This window comes from Phalacrocorax aristotelis, chromosome 4 (assembly GCF_949628215.1).
Source record: "Phalacrocorax aristotelis chromosome 4, bGulAri2.1, whole genome shotgun sequence".
In the NCBI taxonomy this organism is placed as follows: Eukaryota; Metazoa; Chordata; class Aves; order Suliformes; family Phalacrocoracidae; genus Phalacrocorax; species Phalacrocorax aristotelis.
The window spans coordinates 80,139,038-80,155,143 of NC_134279.1; the positions used below are offsets into that span (position 1 = coordinate 80,139,038).

General features: G+C 38.9%; 1 protein-coding gene across 2 annotated transcripts in view; it reads right to left on the reverse strand.

The window, feature by feature from the left end:
* CTNNA2 (catenin alpha 2) overlaps positions 1-16,106 on the reverse strand; it is a 530,531-nt gene that overhangs the window by 357,408 nt on the left and 157,017 nt on the right. The gene's annotated exons all lie outside the window — the stretch shown is intronic.

Here is a 16,106-nt window from a genome sequence, read left to right on the forward strand (position 1 = left end):
TTTGAAAGACACTTTCAAACCCTCAAGTTGACGTTATCCTTCATAAACTGCCCTCCTTTTCAATACTATTCTCTTTAGGCCTGTTCTCTACGTATGTTTTTATGTCATTTCCAGACTTGCCTTGTGTGTGATTTAGTCAATGCTGAGAGAAAGGCACCCCCAGAAAATACTCCAGGTCACTTAAAATACAGTGTGCTTTGAAGGTATCAACCTCTTTTGGCTGCCTTGGGGGAATCCACAATAACACGCTTTCTCATTTACATGCCTGAAAAAGGTTTCTCCAGTGATATTAATCCAGGGCCAAATGAGCAACCATTTCTCATCCTAAACACTTGAAACATCTTAAATTCATAAAGACAGGAAAAAAAATCTACAAGAAAATATACATTTAAAAAATCTATTATTTTCCACTGTAATCTGTGCAAAATCATTCTTCTTTTGTATTTTACACATATTTTCATAGTCACTCAATGAGAATGGCTTTGATTAATTATCTATTTGAAACAAAATCCAATATAGATAAAGACAGTCAAATTACCTTCTACCCAAAACAGTTTCCAGGGATGATAGTGTCTAATGGATTCTCATCCCTCAGCAAAAATATTAGAAATTGATAGAAACCCCTAAGAAGCACAGAGTCACCTTAGCCATTTATCTTTCAAGGCAAAATATTTCGCTTTACACAGTTCTAGAGAAAGCTGTCCCTTTACCTCCTGTTTGTGAAAAAACCAAGCAGTTGGAATCCTGGGGGCTGAGGCATCTGGCTTCGGGGCTCATTAGTAAAGAAATGACCCCTATGCATAAAACACAGTTGGGTCATTCCACGCTAATGAGCCTTCAAGTTTTATTGTTTGGTGCATACAAACGGTCGGATGTAGATCTACTTTGTAAGTCCAGCCTCACACACTCACAGGCAGGCATACCTTTTGTTTATGCACTCTTTTATTTATTTATTTACGTTGAAAGGAGAGAAGAAAATTGCTTGCGAAGAGAAATAAAAGCCTCTGTATTTATGCTTCAAAATGTATTTCACTAGTTCAACCATGATATGAAATTACAAAGCATTCACTTCTTTATGGTTTGGTTTTTTAAACATCTGATTTCAGAACTTTAATTTAAATTCACACTGACAAAACGCTTACAACTGAATGTTCGGATTAATCACGGAAGGGCTATCCACGCAGAACGCATGAGGACAAAGCAGCTCCCATAAAACTCAAGACCCAAATCTAACAATGTATATAATTAAGTTTTAAACCTTGAGAATTAGCCTTATTGCCTTTCCTGGGGACGTCTCTATACTGGAAGTCAGGCATTTTATATTCCCAACCGTATCCTTGACGCGTTTGTGTAACGATGGATGACTTTTCACTGACATCGATGGGATTTGGCTCTATGGCTCTCATCCGGTATGCAAAAATCGGGGGTACTGCATGAGGCATAAGGGTTTGTGCTCACCTACCCAGTCAGAAGAATAAGACATCATTTTATAATGAACTAATATATTTATGACTGACATCAACAACAAAAAACTCCCCCTCTCACTTTCTTGCTCTTTTTTCTCTTTTCTTTCCTTTTTTTTTTTTCTTATTTATATAGGAAAATTTTTTTAAAAAATTGTAACTGACTCTTTCTGGATACTTACTGCAATTATGGAGTCTTATGCATGAAACAGAGCCCTGGTTTTATTTATGTAATAAATTATCCACATTACAGTTTGCATGATAAGGCCTTTAGTCATTAAACATACTGTCGCATTTTAGATGATAAAAGTTATGTTTAAAGATAAAATAATGGAATAACGAATTCAAGTGCTTGAAGTTCTAACTTTTTAAACAATTTAATCGTGTGAGTGTGCCTCTGTGAACAACAAGAGGAAGTTACCAGTAAAAAGGTCATGCATCCAATAAAAATGAAAATTAAAATTCCACCAAGCAAAACCGTCACAGAGAAAAGAAATGCACAGGCAAGTGTTGTGGCCATTTCCTGTCCCTCTGCTCTATAAGAACCAAAACCCCCACCATTCAGTAGCCTCAGCAAAGGCTCTGGGGGAATGGTCCCACCAGGTCGGGAAAACTCAGTTTGGGACTTTTTATTTGGTTTCTTTCCCTTCAAACCACTGTAATAAATTACAACTAATGCCATTTTCTCCAGTTTCGTGGGTTAACGGTGCTCCAGATAATATGGTTATGTTATTATGTGCTTCTGTGATGGTGTTAGATACCACTGTTCATCTTGCCTATCACTGTCAATCTCTTTCTACTCTACCATGACATCTCTTTTCGAGACGAGATTGTACCGTGTTTAATACAATAGCTTTAAGAGAACGAAAGGTTTCATTACGTTAATATGTCTCTGGTTAATTCTACCTTATCTACTTATTCAGCTTACCCTTAAAGCCCAATTAAAATCTAATTTATCTGATCCCAGGATTCAAATACTACCTGGCAATGCATTTGACAGCCTTAGAGTAACTACATTACAACACATCATGCCCCAAGGTATTGTAGATCATTTCAGAAAGAGCTCAGTCATTGTCCACTTAAAGCTACAGAGTTTTGTTTTGAGGCTCTCGGATTTTATATTGAAATATATAAATTTCATTGCAATGTTACTGCATAATTACAACTATAATGCATCCATCCAGGCTGTCACTCCCCTAGTGTTGTTTTGGTTTTTTTTTTTCTTTTTAAATAATTGCTTAACAAGTGAAAGAATTGGTCAAGGTAGCAGTTAATTAATCTGACAAACATATTAAAAAACCTACCTAATGTACGTATTGTGAAAAGGTGTGGTCAATATGTTACCCTGAACTTAATCGTAGCTTACTTTATATAGCAGGTGAGCTTAAAGCTTTATTATAGGGAAATGAATTTCACAAAATGTTTCATTTCATTCTGTTGAAGCCAAATGCGTGCTAAAATATTTTTAAACAGTCGTAATTTCTGTTAAAAGGAAGGGTTCTGACAAAGTTTCTGAGTGGTATTAGATGTTATGGAAATTGGATCAATATTTATAATTCCAAAAAGAATCCAAACAAAAATGAAAATGACTTATTCCTCTAGCTCAGTCGTCTTAAAATAAATTAAACAACCCTCTTTCCCTCCTACTGTTTCACTAAGGAAGTTTCGGAGAACTGATTCCAGTAGAGATGCTTTTTCTGTCTTTCATTTCTCAAGGGAAAATATGAAACCGAACCTCTTGTGCTCCTAGGGCCTGGCTAATGCACAACCCTGGAAAAAGCGACAAGTTACCGTGTCACGAGACACGAAGTCCGTGCAGTTGTACCGTATGTAGGGAGTCGTAAGAGGATTTCCCAGGTCAATATCAAATCCCACCGAACACTGATACATCTCATTTCGTATTAGCGTAGATTTGATTGTTAATTAGCTGGTATTGCAATGCGTATGTTCTTGAGCTCTGCATCACACATGTGTACCTGAAATTATTTCAGAAGGGCAGGAGAGGCTCTTACCCCTTGCCTGACAAATTCCATACTGAAATCAAGACATCAATGCTATTCCAGACTGCAAGTAGAAATTAACGCCTGATTTCTATTTGGTAGTTCACACACTTAATATTAATTCCATTAAAATATATATATTTTCCCAAATAACTTTTTGGATTTATTTTTCTCTAAAGATCCCGTAACTACTAACAAGGCAACCTCTTCTTTTTCTGTATGATTACATTTTCTTTGATTACCGCCGTACTACATCGGCATGCAGATCTTCAGTGGTGTAGGAAACCTTTCTGGTGTGCAAGTGTGCCCTCTTCTGGGCATCCAATACCATCACCTCAGATGACGATTCTCTAAATCATACTGAATTTTCCCAGCACTAATTTACAATGCCTTGTTCTCTTTTCTAAAAACACCCCTTGTGTAAACAAAAACCCGGATAATGCAAACCAATGCAGGATACACAAACCAGATGTTTACACACACTGATGTAATTTTCTAGTTTTGTGGCTTTGATTGCTAATCAAAGTGTAAATATTGTAAGGACGTTACTAATAGGAAAAGAGTTTTGACCTTTGCCTCTGGGAAAGTGTACCCCTGACTATCAAAACGATGATCTCATGCTCTAAAAGGGACAAATTCCTCTTCACATCCTCTATCCTTCCCCTATTTTGATGTGACTTCCTACCAGCTTTTAATGAATTATAGAACCATGGCATGGTTTGGGCTGGAAGGGACCTTTAGAGCCCATCCAGCCCAACCCCCTGCAGTGAGCAGGGACACCCCCAACCAGACCAGGTCGCTCAGAGCCCTGTCCAGCCTGGCCTTGGGTGTTCCCAGGGATGCGGCATCGACCACCTCTCGGGGCAACCAGGGCCAGGGTTTCACCACCCTCATCATAAAAATTTCTTCCCTATATCCTGTCTAAATCTGCCCTCCTTTAGTTTCAAACCATCACCCCTTGACCTATTGCTACAGGCCCTTGTAAAAAGTCCCACTCCAGCTTTTTTGTAGGCCCCTTCAGGTCCTGGAAGGCCCCAGTAAGGTCTCCCCACAACCTTCTCTTCTCCAGGCTGAACATCCCCAGCTCTCTCAGCCTGTCTCCAACAGGAGAGGTGCTCCGGCTTTCTGATCATAATTAGAACGAAAAAAGACTACTACTTAAATCAGCTCAGAGCTGATTTAATGTATATATCATGATGTTAATACAGTTGGCTATGTCACATTTTGAAAATGCTCAGGAGGAATTACATGGACTTATTTCCTAAACAAGGGCTAACATGCACTTAATACATCCCTGATAGACGCTTCCACCCTTATGGAGCCCACGCCTGCTTACAGCTGCTCCCTCCTCTGCTCACCTGCAGAATAATAATATCTCAGAGAAACAAATGTGCTTAGCTAATTTACTCTTTATGTTTCCATTGCTGCCTTCGGGTTTTCCACATGATTACCAGAATTTGGACACATTATGCATGCCAAAAAAAACCCCCTGCAATGTAAAAGGAACAGAAAATGTTATGTAGCCTCCAGGAGACACAGATTTTTGACATGGGTTTCTGGAAGCTCACTAATTTCGGTAGGTCCATGCCTATTTTATTTTGATGTATTCCCAATAATTCTAAAAGCATTGGCAATACTTTGCTTTGCATCCAAAAGATACAATGCACAACAAAATTAATCTGGTCTGTGCAAATATTGAAAGAAAGATCCATACACCGAAAGCCGGTATACATAGAGCTAATAATCATATTGCTATTGGTATAGTATAAAATGCATGAAAAACTTCTCTTGGACTGATATTGACTTGCAGACATGAAAAAAAAAAATTAATGACCCATAAATGCTAACTTCAGTACAAAGGAAAATTACAGAAGTTACGAATCACACTACATGCACAAGATTGATAAAGGACTCTTCCACAGGTGAACAAATAGCTTTAACAACATTATTTTCAGATAGCCTAAGTCTTGCAAACATTACGGGAATGCTTTCCAGCATATTAAAAGCACTGATGCAGAAGTCATGACTTCTGTAAGAACACACTTTAGAAAAAATGAAACTAATTAATGCAAAATAAACTGAACTAAAACATGAAAAATCACCAGAAGACAATGCAATGCTTTTTTGTTTGGTTTTTTTTTGAGGGGTTTTGAATGTTGTTTTTCCCCCTAAAAAAACGCATTTTTTAATCTGAATATACTGAGTTTTAAATGAGCACATCCTCTGATAAGGAATCAGACGTATGGCCAGGGATTTTCTATGCATACAAATGTATACAACGTAGAACAAAGAGGAATAACAAATACGCCTGCCAAAAAAGAGGCAAGTTTTCTGGAGGCAAAGTATTGATGAACTCAGGGTCCACTTAATAAATCATTTTTTCCAAACTACGGCACGCAGGAAATTAATATCACATTTTATAGGAAGGTGGCTTGGGTTGTCGGTCAGAAACAAACCTAAGAAATCGTCAGAAGGAAATCCCACGTAACCCTCCCCACGACTGCTGCGCCCACTGCGCTCTGACCCGTGTCATTCTTCCCACAGTTTGCAGTTCAACAGGCAAACCAAGGAAATGGTTTATTTGCCCAGTTATAGCAAAAATTCACGTGCTGAGGAGATCCGGGTAGTCTTTAAAGAGGAAGAAATTAAACTGAGAGAAACCCTACGTCTATGAAGAGACAGACATCACGCACACCCTCCAACAGTCAAACAAAGATACAAATATTGCAATATTATTACAGGTGGGGTTTTTTATGTGGAGAAGGCACATTTCAAGGCACCTAAACTTTAATGAATTAAGACCGACATGTCCTCAATATTGGAGTAACAGAGGTCCAGAATGACTAAGCATTATATCAACATGCAAAATCAGTCATAAAGGGCAAATAACTTTACTTCCAGGCCTGTGACTTAACCACTAGTCATTCCTTCCCCCTAGGATAAATAGCAAAGAAAGAAGCAAATATAATTTATAGATCTCTCCTGAATATTTACATACTTTATGAGGCTGAAACATTTGAATTTACATGTGGAAAATACAGTGTTTCCTGAGTAGGTATCCAGTATTTCTAAAGGCAAAGACAGGGGAAAAAATGGAAAATGCAGAGGAAAAAAAAAAATCTGATCGAAATTTAGAATTTATTAGAAATAATAATGATTTTAAAGGATTATATGAGACACCAAGAAAATTTTCTTAGAAGTTGAGTGAAGTAACGCTGGATCAACTTAAATTTTTTTATGTGGACTGACAAGGGTGGCAAGAGGGATGTGGAAGATACAATACTTCCAGCTGAACTGATGGTTTGGAAGTTGTCAGCCCTCATGACCCCAAGGAAATGGGGCTACTGATATAATAATCTCCGGCAAATCATTTAAACCTGTGACTAAATTCCACTGCAACCTAACAGACTCTTAATTTTAAACGTTTATAAGATGTACTGGGGCCTGAGAAGCAAAAAAGGATGAAGAACATTAAAAAGCACCACCACCACCACCACCACCACCATTGTGAAGACAATTGTTTCTGTTTTAATTCTAAATCTGGTCATTCTAGATTTTAAAACTCCCCAAAACTTTGGTCACATGACAATATACTACCATTGTTACCAAAGTTATATTTACTACTATATACAGGTTATCATTATTTTCTGAAAATATATTGGTTTTAATCATTCTTACAAACTGCTTCATAGCAGCTGAAAATAAATGCATAAGAATTATCTTTAATACTTCTTGAAATGCCAGACATATAAAATGTAAAACAGCAGGTTGAATATATTCTAGTGGAACGTAGACAAGGGAATAGAAAGAACTTTATATTGCATATGTGTGAACAGAACTGTGTGTCAAGTCTATTGACATCTTTCATTAACCTGATTCCACCTCCATTTTCCTTGTAATTAATTTCTCACAGGTCTCCTAAATATTTCATAAGCCTACCCATATTGACATACACCCAATATATTGACATATATTGGGCCCCTCGGGACAAGAAGGGCCTGGAGGGGCTGGAGCGTGTCCAGAGAAGGGCAGCGGGGCTGGGGCAGGGTCTGGAGCACAAGTGTGCTGGGGGGCGGCTGAGGGAGCTGGGGGGGTTTAGCCTGGAGAAGAGGGGGCTGAGGGGAGCCCTTCTCGCTCTCTGCAGCTGCCTGAGAGGGGCTGGAGTGAGGCGGGGGTCGGTCTCTGCTCCCAAGTCACCAGTGACGGGACGAGAGGGAACGGCCTCAGGCTGCGTCAGGGGAGGTTTAGGTTGGAGATGAGGGAAAATGTCTTCACCGAAAGGGTTGTCAAGCCCTGGCACAGGCTGCCCAGAGAGGTGGGGGAGTCTCCGTCCCTGGGGGGGTTCAAAAAACCATGTAGACGCAGCACTTCAGGGCACGGTTTAGGAGCCCTGCTGGTGTTGGGTTGGCGGTTGGACTTTATGATCCTAGAGGTCTTTTCCAACCTTGATGATTCTATGATTCTATCCCTGTATACACTTTAAAAAAAAATACAAGCCTTTTATACCTGTCTCTTTCAGATGGGATTTGGAATTTTTCTTTTTCTTTGAAAAATTCACAGAATTTTGAGAAGGGAAGTGGGAGTTGTTCTTCCCATTTTATGTTAGTGACCAACAAAAAACAAAACAAAGCAAAAAAACCCACCCAAAACACCCCCAAAAATATTGCTCTTGGAAAGGTTTTTCAGAGAAAAAACCAAAAGGGTGAGAAAGCCTTTGAAAAGGTAAACAATTCTGCCTCTTAAACCAGCTCTGCATGTGTGCAACTTAAACTAAAAATCATAAAAAATAAAAAAATACAGCCTTTGTCACTAAGCCTCTTCTCCAAAACTGGATCAGATGTACTTCTATCATTCATCTTACCTACTATTTAAAAACATCTAGCGACCAAGATTACAAAATCTTCCTGGGCAATATATTCACGTAATAGAACCTGAATTAGAGAGGTATTTTAGAATGCCACTAAATATATTATTTTTTAAAGCTCAATTCCTGTGGACAGAGCGTACTCCTGCTGAAAAAAAGCATACCGATCCCTGGCTTGCTTTCTGTTTGGCTTCCTTAGGAATTTCTAATAAGAAAAGAGGTTGTGGGATATAAAATATAGAAAAAACTTTAAAAAATTTTCATGAGCAGTTGAGAACCAAATGGCTTATTTAACAGTCCAAATCACAGTATCCAAAGTAACACCAATGGGAATATTAAGTGGATTAGGCAGGATAAACATGGAAGTAGGAAGACGGAGCTCCTTCATGTTTTATCACATCTACACAAGGTGGGTTGCTCTGCAAAATATTACCCAAAAACTACTTTATGAGACATTAAGGCCTACAGAGTTTTTTTATCTACATAAATGGGATAACGCACCTGTCGCCCCTGCACCCTTCATCTAATATCATTTGGAGGGTGAAGTTGGAGAACTTGTTAGCTTCACAACCAGCTACCTACCGAGATGTCTGGACTGGAACAAGTATGGGACAAGTCTATGCAGCCTGTTGCAATGTTTGCAGGGAAGTTCACCTTCACCCCTCAAGTTACGGAAATACTAAATGCATGGATTCCAGTAAGGAGCTTGCCTAGATTTAAAGAGTTCCTTAAAAACACAGTTTACTTAATAATGGCATAACAATAAAGGGATAATCAGGAAGATAATTCAGTGAGGCATTGGAATGTAACATGATTTAGACCCTTTTTTCCCAACCCTTCAGGGCAATCACTGGGCTCCATTAATTGTATAGAGATAGAAATGAAAGTGAGAAAATAAGTTTTCGCACGCAGGCACTTGGTTGGATTTACTGGCAGTCTAGAAAATTTCCGCCCTAACTTGGAGGGAAGTATCTTGTCAGAAACATTACTCAACTTAATATAGCAATTCAGCCTTAGATTCCAAAAACTTCCTGTGCTTCATTTATATTTGAACAGAGATACAAAACTCTTCTCACGACATAATCGTCCGGCTTTCAAGACAAAGAGCATGTAGGAGGCACCTATAAAATGATCTCTAGTAGACACTACTAGGGAAAAGCTATCAGCACTGTGGTTCAGAAAGAGCATTTCCTCCCATAAATATTAATTCAGCAAATTTAGAAATCTGTCGGTCCCAACAGATGAAACACCACAGGGCCGCGTAAATTTACTGCCACCAGAACCTGAAGCCAAGACAAATTGTTCGCATATTTGTCATTTCCAAGCCATAAAGTCCTACTGTCTCACAGGGCTTTTCCATTTGTTTCTGATGGAAAACATCAGCATGGTTCTCTGGATCTGCTAAGAGAAACAAAGCAAACACTGAACACTGATTTGCAAAACCAGAAATTACAGGAATGAAAAAAATAAATCAAAACTCACTTGTGCAATTGTAAGCAGTGCAGCATTTCTGTAAAACTATCAAGAAATTCTGGGGAACCCCAGTCCACATCGAAAAAAAAAAAGAGTCAGAACGTTCCTTAAAAGGTGGCCCAAGTTGCTTTGTAGGTAACAGACCGTGATTTATGTACAGTCATGAGAAGTCGAGGCATTCAGGAGGGATGCATAAACGTAAAGAAACCTAAACTGGCTGAGAAGCAATGCTGTGACACATCATAAAACATTTGCCCATCCTATTCCTCCAGTAATAACACTGTGCTTCTGCTTGTTTCTTCCAAGTTAGGAAAGACAAAACTGCTCATACAGCCTCTCAAAGAGCTAAATGAATAGTAAAATAGCTTATCTCCAGCATGAAATAGTCGGAAGCTTTAAACAAGCCATTGTCCTCTAAAAAATATTTGGAAAGCTAGGAACTCAGCAATGGTGCAATGGCAAAACTGTCCTGCTGACAGTCATGCCTCAGTCAGTCGATCCTGATGACCCGGCAGACAGTCGCTTGTCACTCACCCCCGATCACTCATCTCAGGACGGCCACAGACATTTCTCTGTCTCCTAACTGTAAGTTACTGCTCACTGTCACCCAGATTAACCTTACGCGAGTCAGCACCCAAAGTAAAACGTACACAAGAATTATTACTTTTCTCTTAAATCTGCATTCAGATGGAGCTGTTCAATATGGAAGCTGACAATGTCTTGAGAGTTCACAGACTTTCATTTGCTATCAGGTTTTTCGTTCTCCAATCAAGCACAATAACTTCAGCTGTCTGTTAAGGACATTTCCTTTTCATGTACTGAAGTACTATAACTTTACTTTGAGCAATTCAAATTCTTCACTGATATTTGTGAAGAAAGACTGCCTGTAGATTTGTGTCTTCTCGTTCATTCTTCTTACATTTTGCATTTTCAAGATATGACATTTTCTTCTCCGTAGGAAACAGGAATTAGAGCCTATTGCATCTCGGTTATGCTGAGAGACATCAGGAATGGGTAGTAACTTTAGAGAGCGAGATTACTAAGAGCAAACACTAAGCAATGTTATTCCTATGGTAATATCAGTAAAATAGCAACAAAAATAAAAAAACCTAGCCTGCAGTGCTCTGGTCCTCATGGCTGTATATTAAATCGACAGTGGTAATACAAGGACTTCATAAAGGACTGTTCATTCCACTTGGATAAATAGAAATATTCCCTATCCCAAAACCCAACTCCAATAAAAATAAACCCCAAGCTCTTCTGAAATGTTGGCAGTGGCTGGGAGCCGGAGCAGTGGGTGAGAGGAAAAGGAAGGCATAAGAATGAAGGTTGCCTTAATAAAGAGTCCCAAGGTCTAAGAAGATAATCTTGTATTTGAACCAGACAGAAAATGCCTTTTCAAATGCAGACTTGAATTAATGCCAAGCCACTATTCAAGTGATTACAGGGGTCTTTAATGGTCATAGTTACTCACTTGTCAACTGTTTTCTGAACTTCTCTTTACGATATACCCCAGCAACCCAAAATTCAGTCTTTCTCCACTTGGCACAGAAACCGATGTCAGAGAGAATTTACGGCATCCTTTTTAAAGCATATTTTTATAAAAATATGATTTTCTTCCTTTCTTATCCTAATCAGATACCAACACAGCAGCATCCTTATGCTGGCTAGAAAGGGTGCCCAGCGTTGCGTTACAGGAGTTTGGCAGTGTGCTTCTAATCCAGGAGTCTAGGTTTAAGAGCTGGGACTCCCCGGTTTCTAGGATTTTTGCTCCCTGACAGCCTGCAATACAAATCATGGCGGATCCAGGACAGTAAACCAGCAGGAAACTAGACCACAATCAGAACTAACCATCTGTTAAACAATTTGTTCATTTAGAGAAATGGAAAACAATTGTATTAAAAGCTTCTGTGGAGCTGTATTTAGTTCTTCTCTGCAGGACGGAAGTCTAGAAATGTAATTTTATTTTGAAATAAATGATGGGATTTATCACACAAACACAGAATCTGAAAAAAAAACAACCTACAAATGCTCTTTAAGAGATGGAAAAAAAGTCATATGACCCAGCAGACTGAGGTTCCTCCTGCCCCCGCTTCCCAGAAATAAAAGATTTAAAAGTTCATCTGAGTTCAGCATAGAAATAATAGATACCATGCTGGGAAAATATTTTGACAGATTACCGATAAGACAAATGAAAGTAATACATATTACCAGATACACAAATAATAATGAAACACTTTATATCTCATCTCCATCGAAGTTCTTGCAGAGGGCTTATGTACTGTGAGGCTCCAGTCAATGCAATATACTATGCAAATGCATAATTATTCACAAAACTGGTAAAGATCCCAGGGACTAATTTTCCTGCAGCAATAATAATTCAAAAACCGCCCACAGCAATAATTGCTTAAGTAATCTCTGAATTGGGACCAGAACATCTGAATATTTGTGAAGACAGCTTGAAAAATAGAAACTTTAAAAAATCTTGTTTGACACGTAGGAAGTGGAACAAACCAACTATATGAGGAGAAGCAAGGAGGAACTGAAACACACCTCTCCAACCAGGTCTTTTCACAGTCCTCTAAATGCATCTGTCACTTTTCCTAAATCCTTTATAACAGAAAATAATACAACTGCAAAACCAGCATTATTTTTATTCATCTGCATTGCAATCTGCCCTATCCTCCTTTGTACAGTATTTTTTTACATATTTTTCTTTGGTTGCCAGTATTTTCAAAGTGAACATCTGCAGCTTTTTTTTAAACTCGTATCCCTGTGCCTCACCTCTTGAAGCTTGGTGTCACCAAATGATGAGATGACCTGTGGCATCTGCCCATCTAGTTTTCTGAAGTGCAAAACAGCTTTAACTTACTTTGGTAAAACTCTGGATAATACACAGAGAGGTCTTACCCCTGGAGTATAAGAAAGAACATAATTATCTTCTTGCTAGTCTGTGATGGACCCATAAAAACCGGGTGGATGAATGGGGAAAACAACATTGTGATGTGTGTTACATTTTCCCTTCCCATATAGCAGAGAATATTGATCCGCTGAAGTCTGTTAAAGCGCCTAGCGATGAAACAGATCTCAGGCAGGGAATATACCAGGAGATATGATGGATGTACTTAAAAAGCCCTGCAGGAGCACAGAAGATAAGACACGTGCCTCTCTACAGGCGACTTTGTAAGAAAGAGGTGGGCACAGGGGGATGCTCTGGACGCGGAGGAGGTTTTCCAATACATCTTATACTACTTAAAAGGCAGAAGTTCTACATTGTTCAGTTGTAAGCTATTTTTTTTTCTTGCACAGAAAACCTGGGAAAACCCCTTTTTCTCCCTGTATTGCCTTCAGCATTCATCATTCGAAATGCTAGACGGTACGCAGCATCACACAGCTGAACCTGTATTTCATACAGCTGCCTGTAAACCTTCCAGTTTCCGATTCGTGCTCCAGTCTCCACTGCTGCAAAAGCAAAAGATACGTGACGCTTCAAGAACAATGCCTCCATTCTGAGTATGTTCTCTTGCACCTGATATTGTACTTAGCTTCTATGAAAATTTAATGTAAGACAGAGCACAAACCGCAAGCAATTCATAATGAGACTTGCAGTGTAAATATCCAACAGGTAAAAGGGAATACAGAATCTAATTAACAAAGGAAAAATGGAAATGTTCTTGTACACAAAAAGAAACACCCTGTGGAACCCAAATCATAGAAGTAGATAACGCGAAAGAAACAGTTTTAAGGTGGATAAGGATTGAACTGATATTGACTGTACAGCACCTTGCCAATACCCTGCAATTCATTTTCTGTATCCTTTAAATATGGCCACAAAATATTCCATTTGTTCTCTGAATCTCTGAATCTCATAGTAAGCATCCAAATCAATATGCATATTTGATCAACAATCATCAGCCGAAAATGATCTGTCATTTTCCAGATATCAAACAGCATCAATGTCTTACCAAATTTCACTGGTTTTCCCACGAAAGCAGGACTGCAACAGTTTAAGGCTATGTGGGCAGAACATTTTAAAGACATCCATCTTCGCTGAATCACCCCAAAGCTAATGTGCTCTGACAGTCTAGCCACCTCTTGATCAGACTTACCGCTGTGTCATTTCAGCAGTTTGGTGTATGCCTTTCAGTTTTACTCTTTTGAAAGTCATCCAAGCTTTTAAAAAACTTTCCAAGTGCAATCTTTTGTCAAATGAACACACTTAGCATTATTGTGAACCCCAAAAGAATCCATCCCCATGTTTCAAGCAACAGCTTAAATACCAACACAAATTCTGCCGGGGTAGATAAATGGGTGAAATTCAGTGCCTAGATAGATGCCGAAACAGGAGCTGCCTACAAGCTAGGTACCTAGTCTTTTATCCTTGTGAACAGGGATTTAGTTAGAATACCCAGAGGAGTCCAGAGTTATTCAGCTTATCCCATACTAGGTTATAACACCTAGTCATCTGAATGACCCTTCAGGTTCCTTTGGCAGTACTGATCTGATTGCCTGTATTGATCCGATCTCTGTCAATTATAACAGAGCTTACTCAACTGGGGCTCAAACGATTTGATAAAAGTAGGAACCTGGCCATTTTTTTCTTCCCTAGAGCACACGTGACATGGAAGCGGGGCCGGCAGGTCCTACACAAGACTCATGGTAGATCCAAGTGGCAGATTGAGGAGCCTCTGTTCAAATGAGCACTGGACCATTTAAACTGGTAGTTTAGAGCAGCATTAAGGCACCTGTCTTTAAGCAACTGAATCAAGGCCCCTGGTTTACCTGTTTGCACCTACGTACAGGAACCTAAATTTAACCTGTAAACTGAATCCCATCCCTTTTATCGGCTAAGATCAGCTTGGAAGACAACGTTTAATGCAATATCACTCTCAAAATCTACCATGTCAGATGTGTTTAAATTAGAAATACTTCACTTTATGTCCCTTAAGTATATATTCAGTTCTTTACAATGTTTACTCAGTAGCTGTAAAAAATAGGTTAAATTGATTACATTTCAATATAAGGCAGGAAAACAAAAAATTATATGAATTGTGCAGCTCAGACTAATTAGAACAGAGAAAAAACTCTGAAAAGAAAAAAGGAGGAATACAAATGCAAAAAAAACATATCGCGGTAACCATAAAAGCAGATGCCCACGCCATTATGTCTTTAAGTAAACACACTGAAACTACATTAGCCACCTTCAGTGTGGCCACAAATGTCTACAGTCACTTAAAACTCTCCTTCCTCTGTAAATGTGGTGAGAAATAAAATGTTTCTGGTCCAAGGGCAACTTGCATTGTGATCAAAAACCTGCGCACTTAAAACGAGGCACCGCAATAGAACAGGGAGCCACAATCCACAAGTTCTCAGAGTTGTTTTGAAAGACTTTTAAAGAATTCACCTAACAGTAATAGCTCTACAAAGCAAGATTCTGTAGGAAGCAATCCAGCAAGCCCTCGTCCACCACAATCTCATCACTTGTTTAATGCTCCCTTTATAATTTCTAACCCATAACCAAACGGCATAGACTTTGCTTTCATTCATGGTACAAGAACCTTTCAACTCTAACCTCATAAAAACCAAAAAGCAAATAATGCGTGCTTTTAAATTCTGCACCATCAGAAACAGCTATTCCTTGAGGCAACTCTATTATTTGGAATAATACCTTAAAAATCCTCATAGTTAATTTTGAGCTGTACAGTACAAGGACTAAAGGCTGAAGTTTGTGCTATTGATACTGCACTGTATCGCTCTGCCTACTAACTATAACAGTACCAATGAAAATAACAACATTAAAGGTTCATCCCTGAACAGACTCTTCAACGTTATTTTTGATGATTCCAGCAAAACAGGATCAAAATGTGCCACCTGATTCTCTGGTAGCAATGACAGACAAGAAACAGCACAGTATAGGATGTTCAGTCTGATACCTCTTTGCAAACAGTTCTGTTTTGAAAAAGGGTTTTGATTTTGCTTAGGACTCTTTCACACGCACTCCAAAGGACCCAGTGGTAGTACTCAGGAGTTTTAATACACAACGTGAGGTGGAGACAGTTCTCTGAATAAGTCACACAGAGCAAAGGTTATGCACTCCAGGTTAATACCATGCTGAACAATTTAACACCTCTTGAAACCCTACACAGATAGCCGTATTTAAGATACCGCAAGTACGTTTCTTTGTGTGAAGAGTAATAGTACTAAACTCTCTACTTTTAGAGCAACTGAATATTTAATAGCTCCAACAGCAAGCAAAGACCTTCAATAGCTTAACCCACACAGCAAACAGACAAGCTCACATGAGTA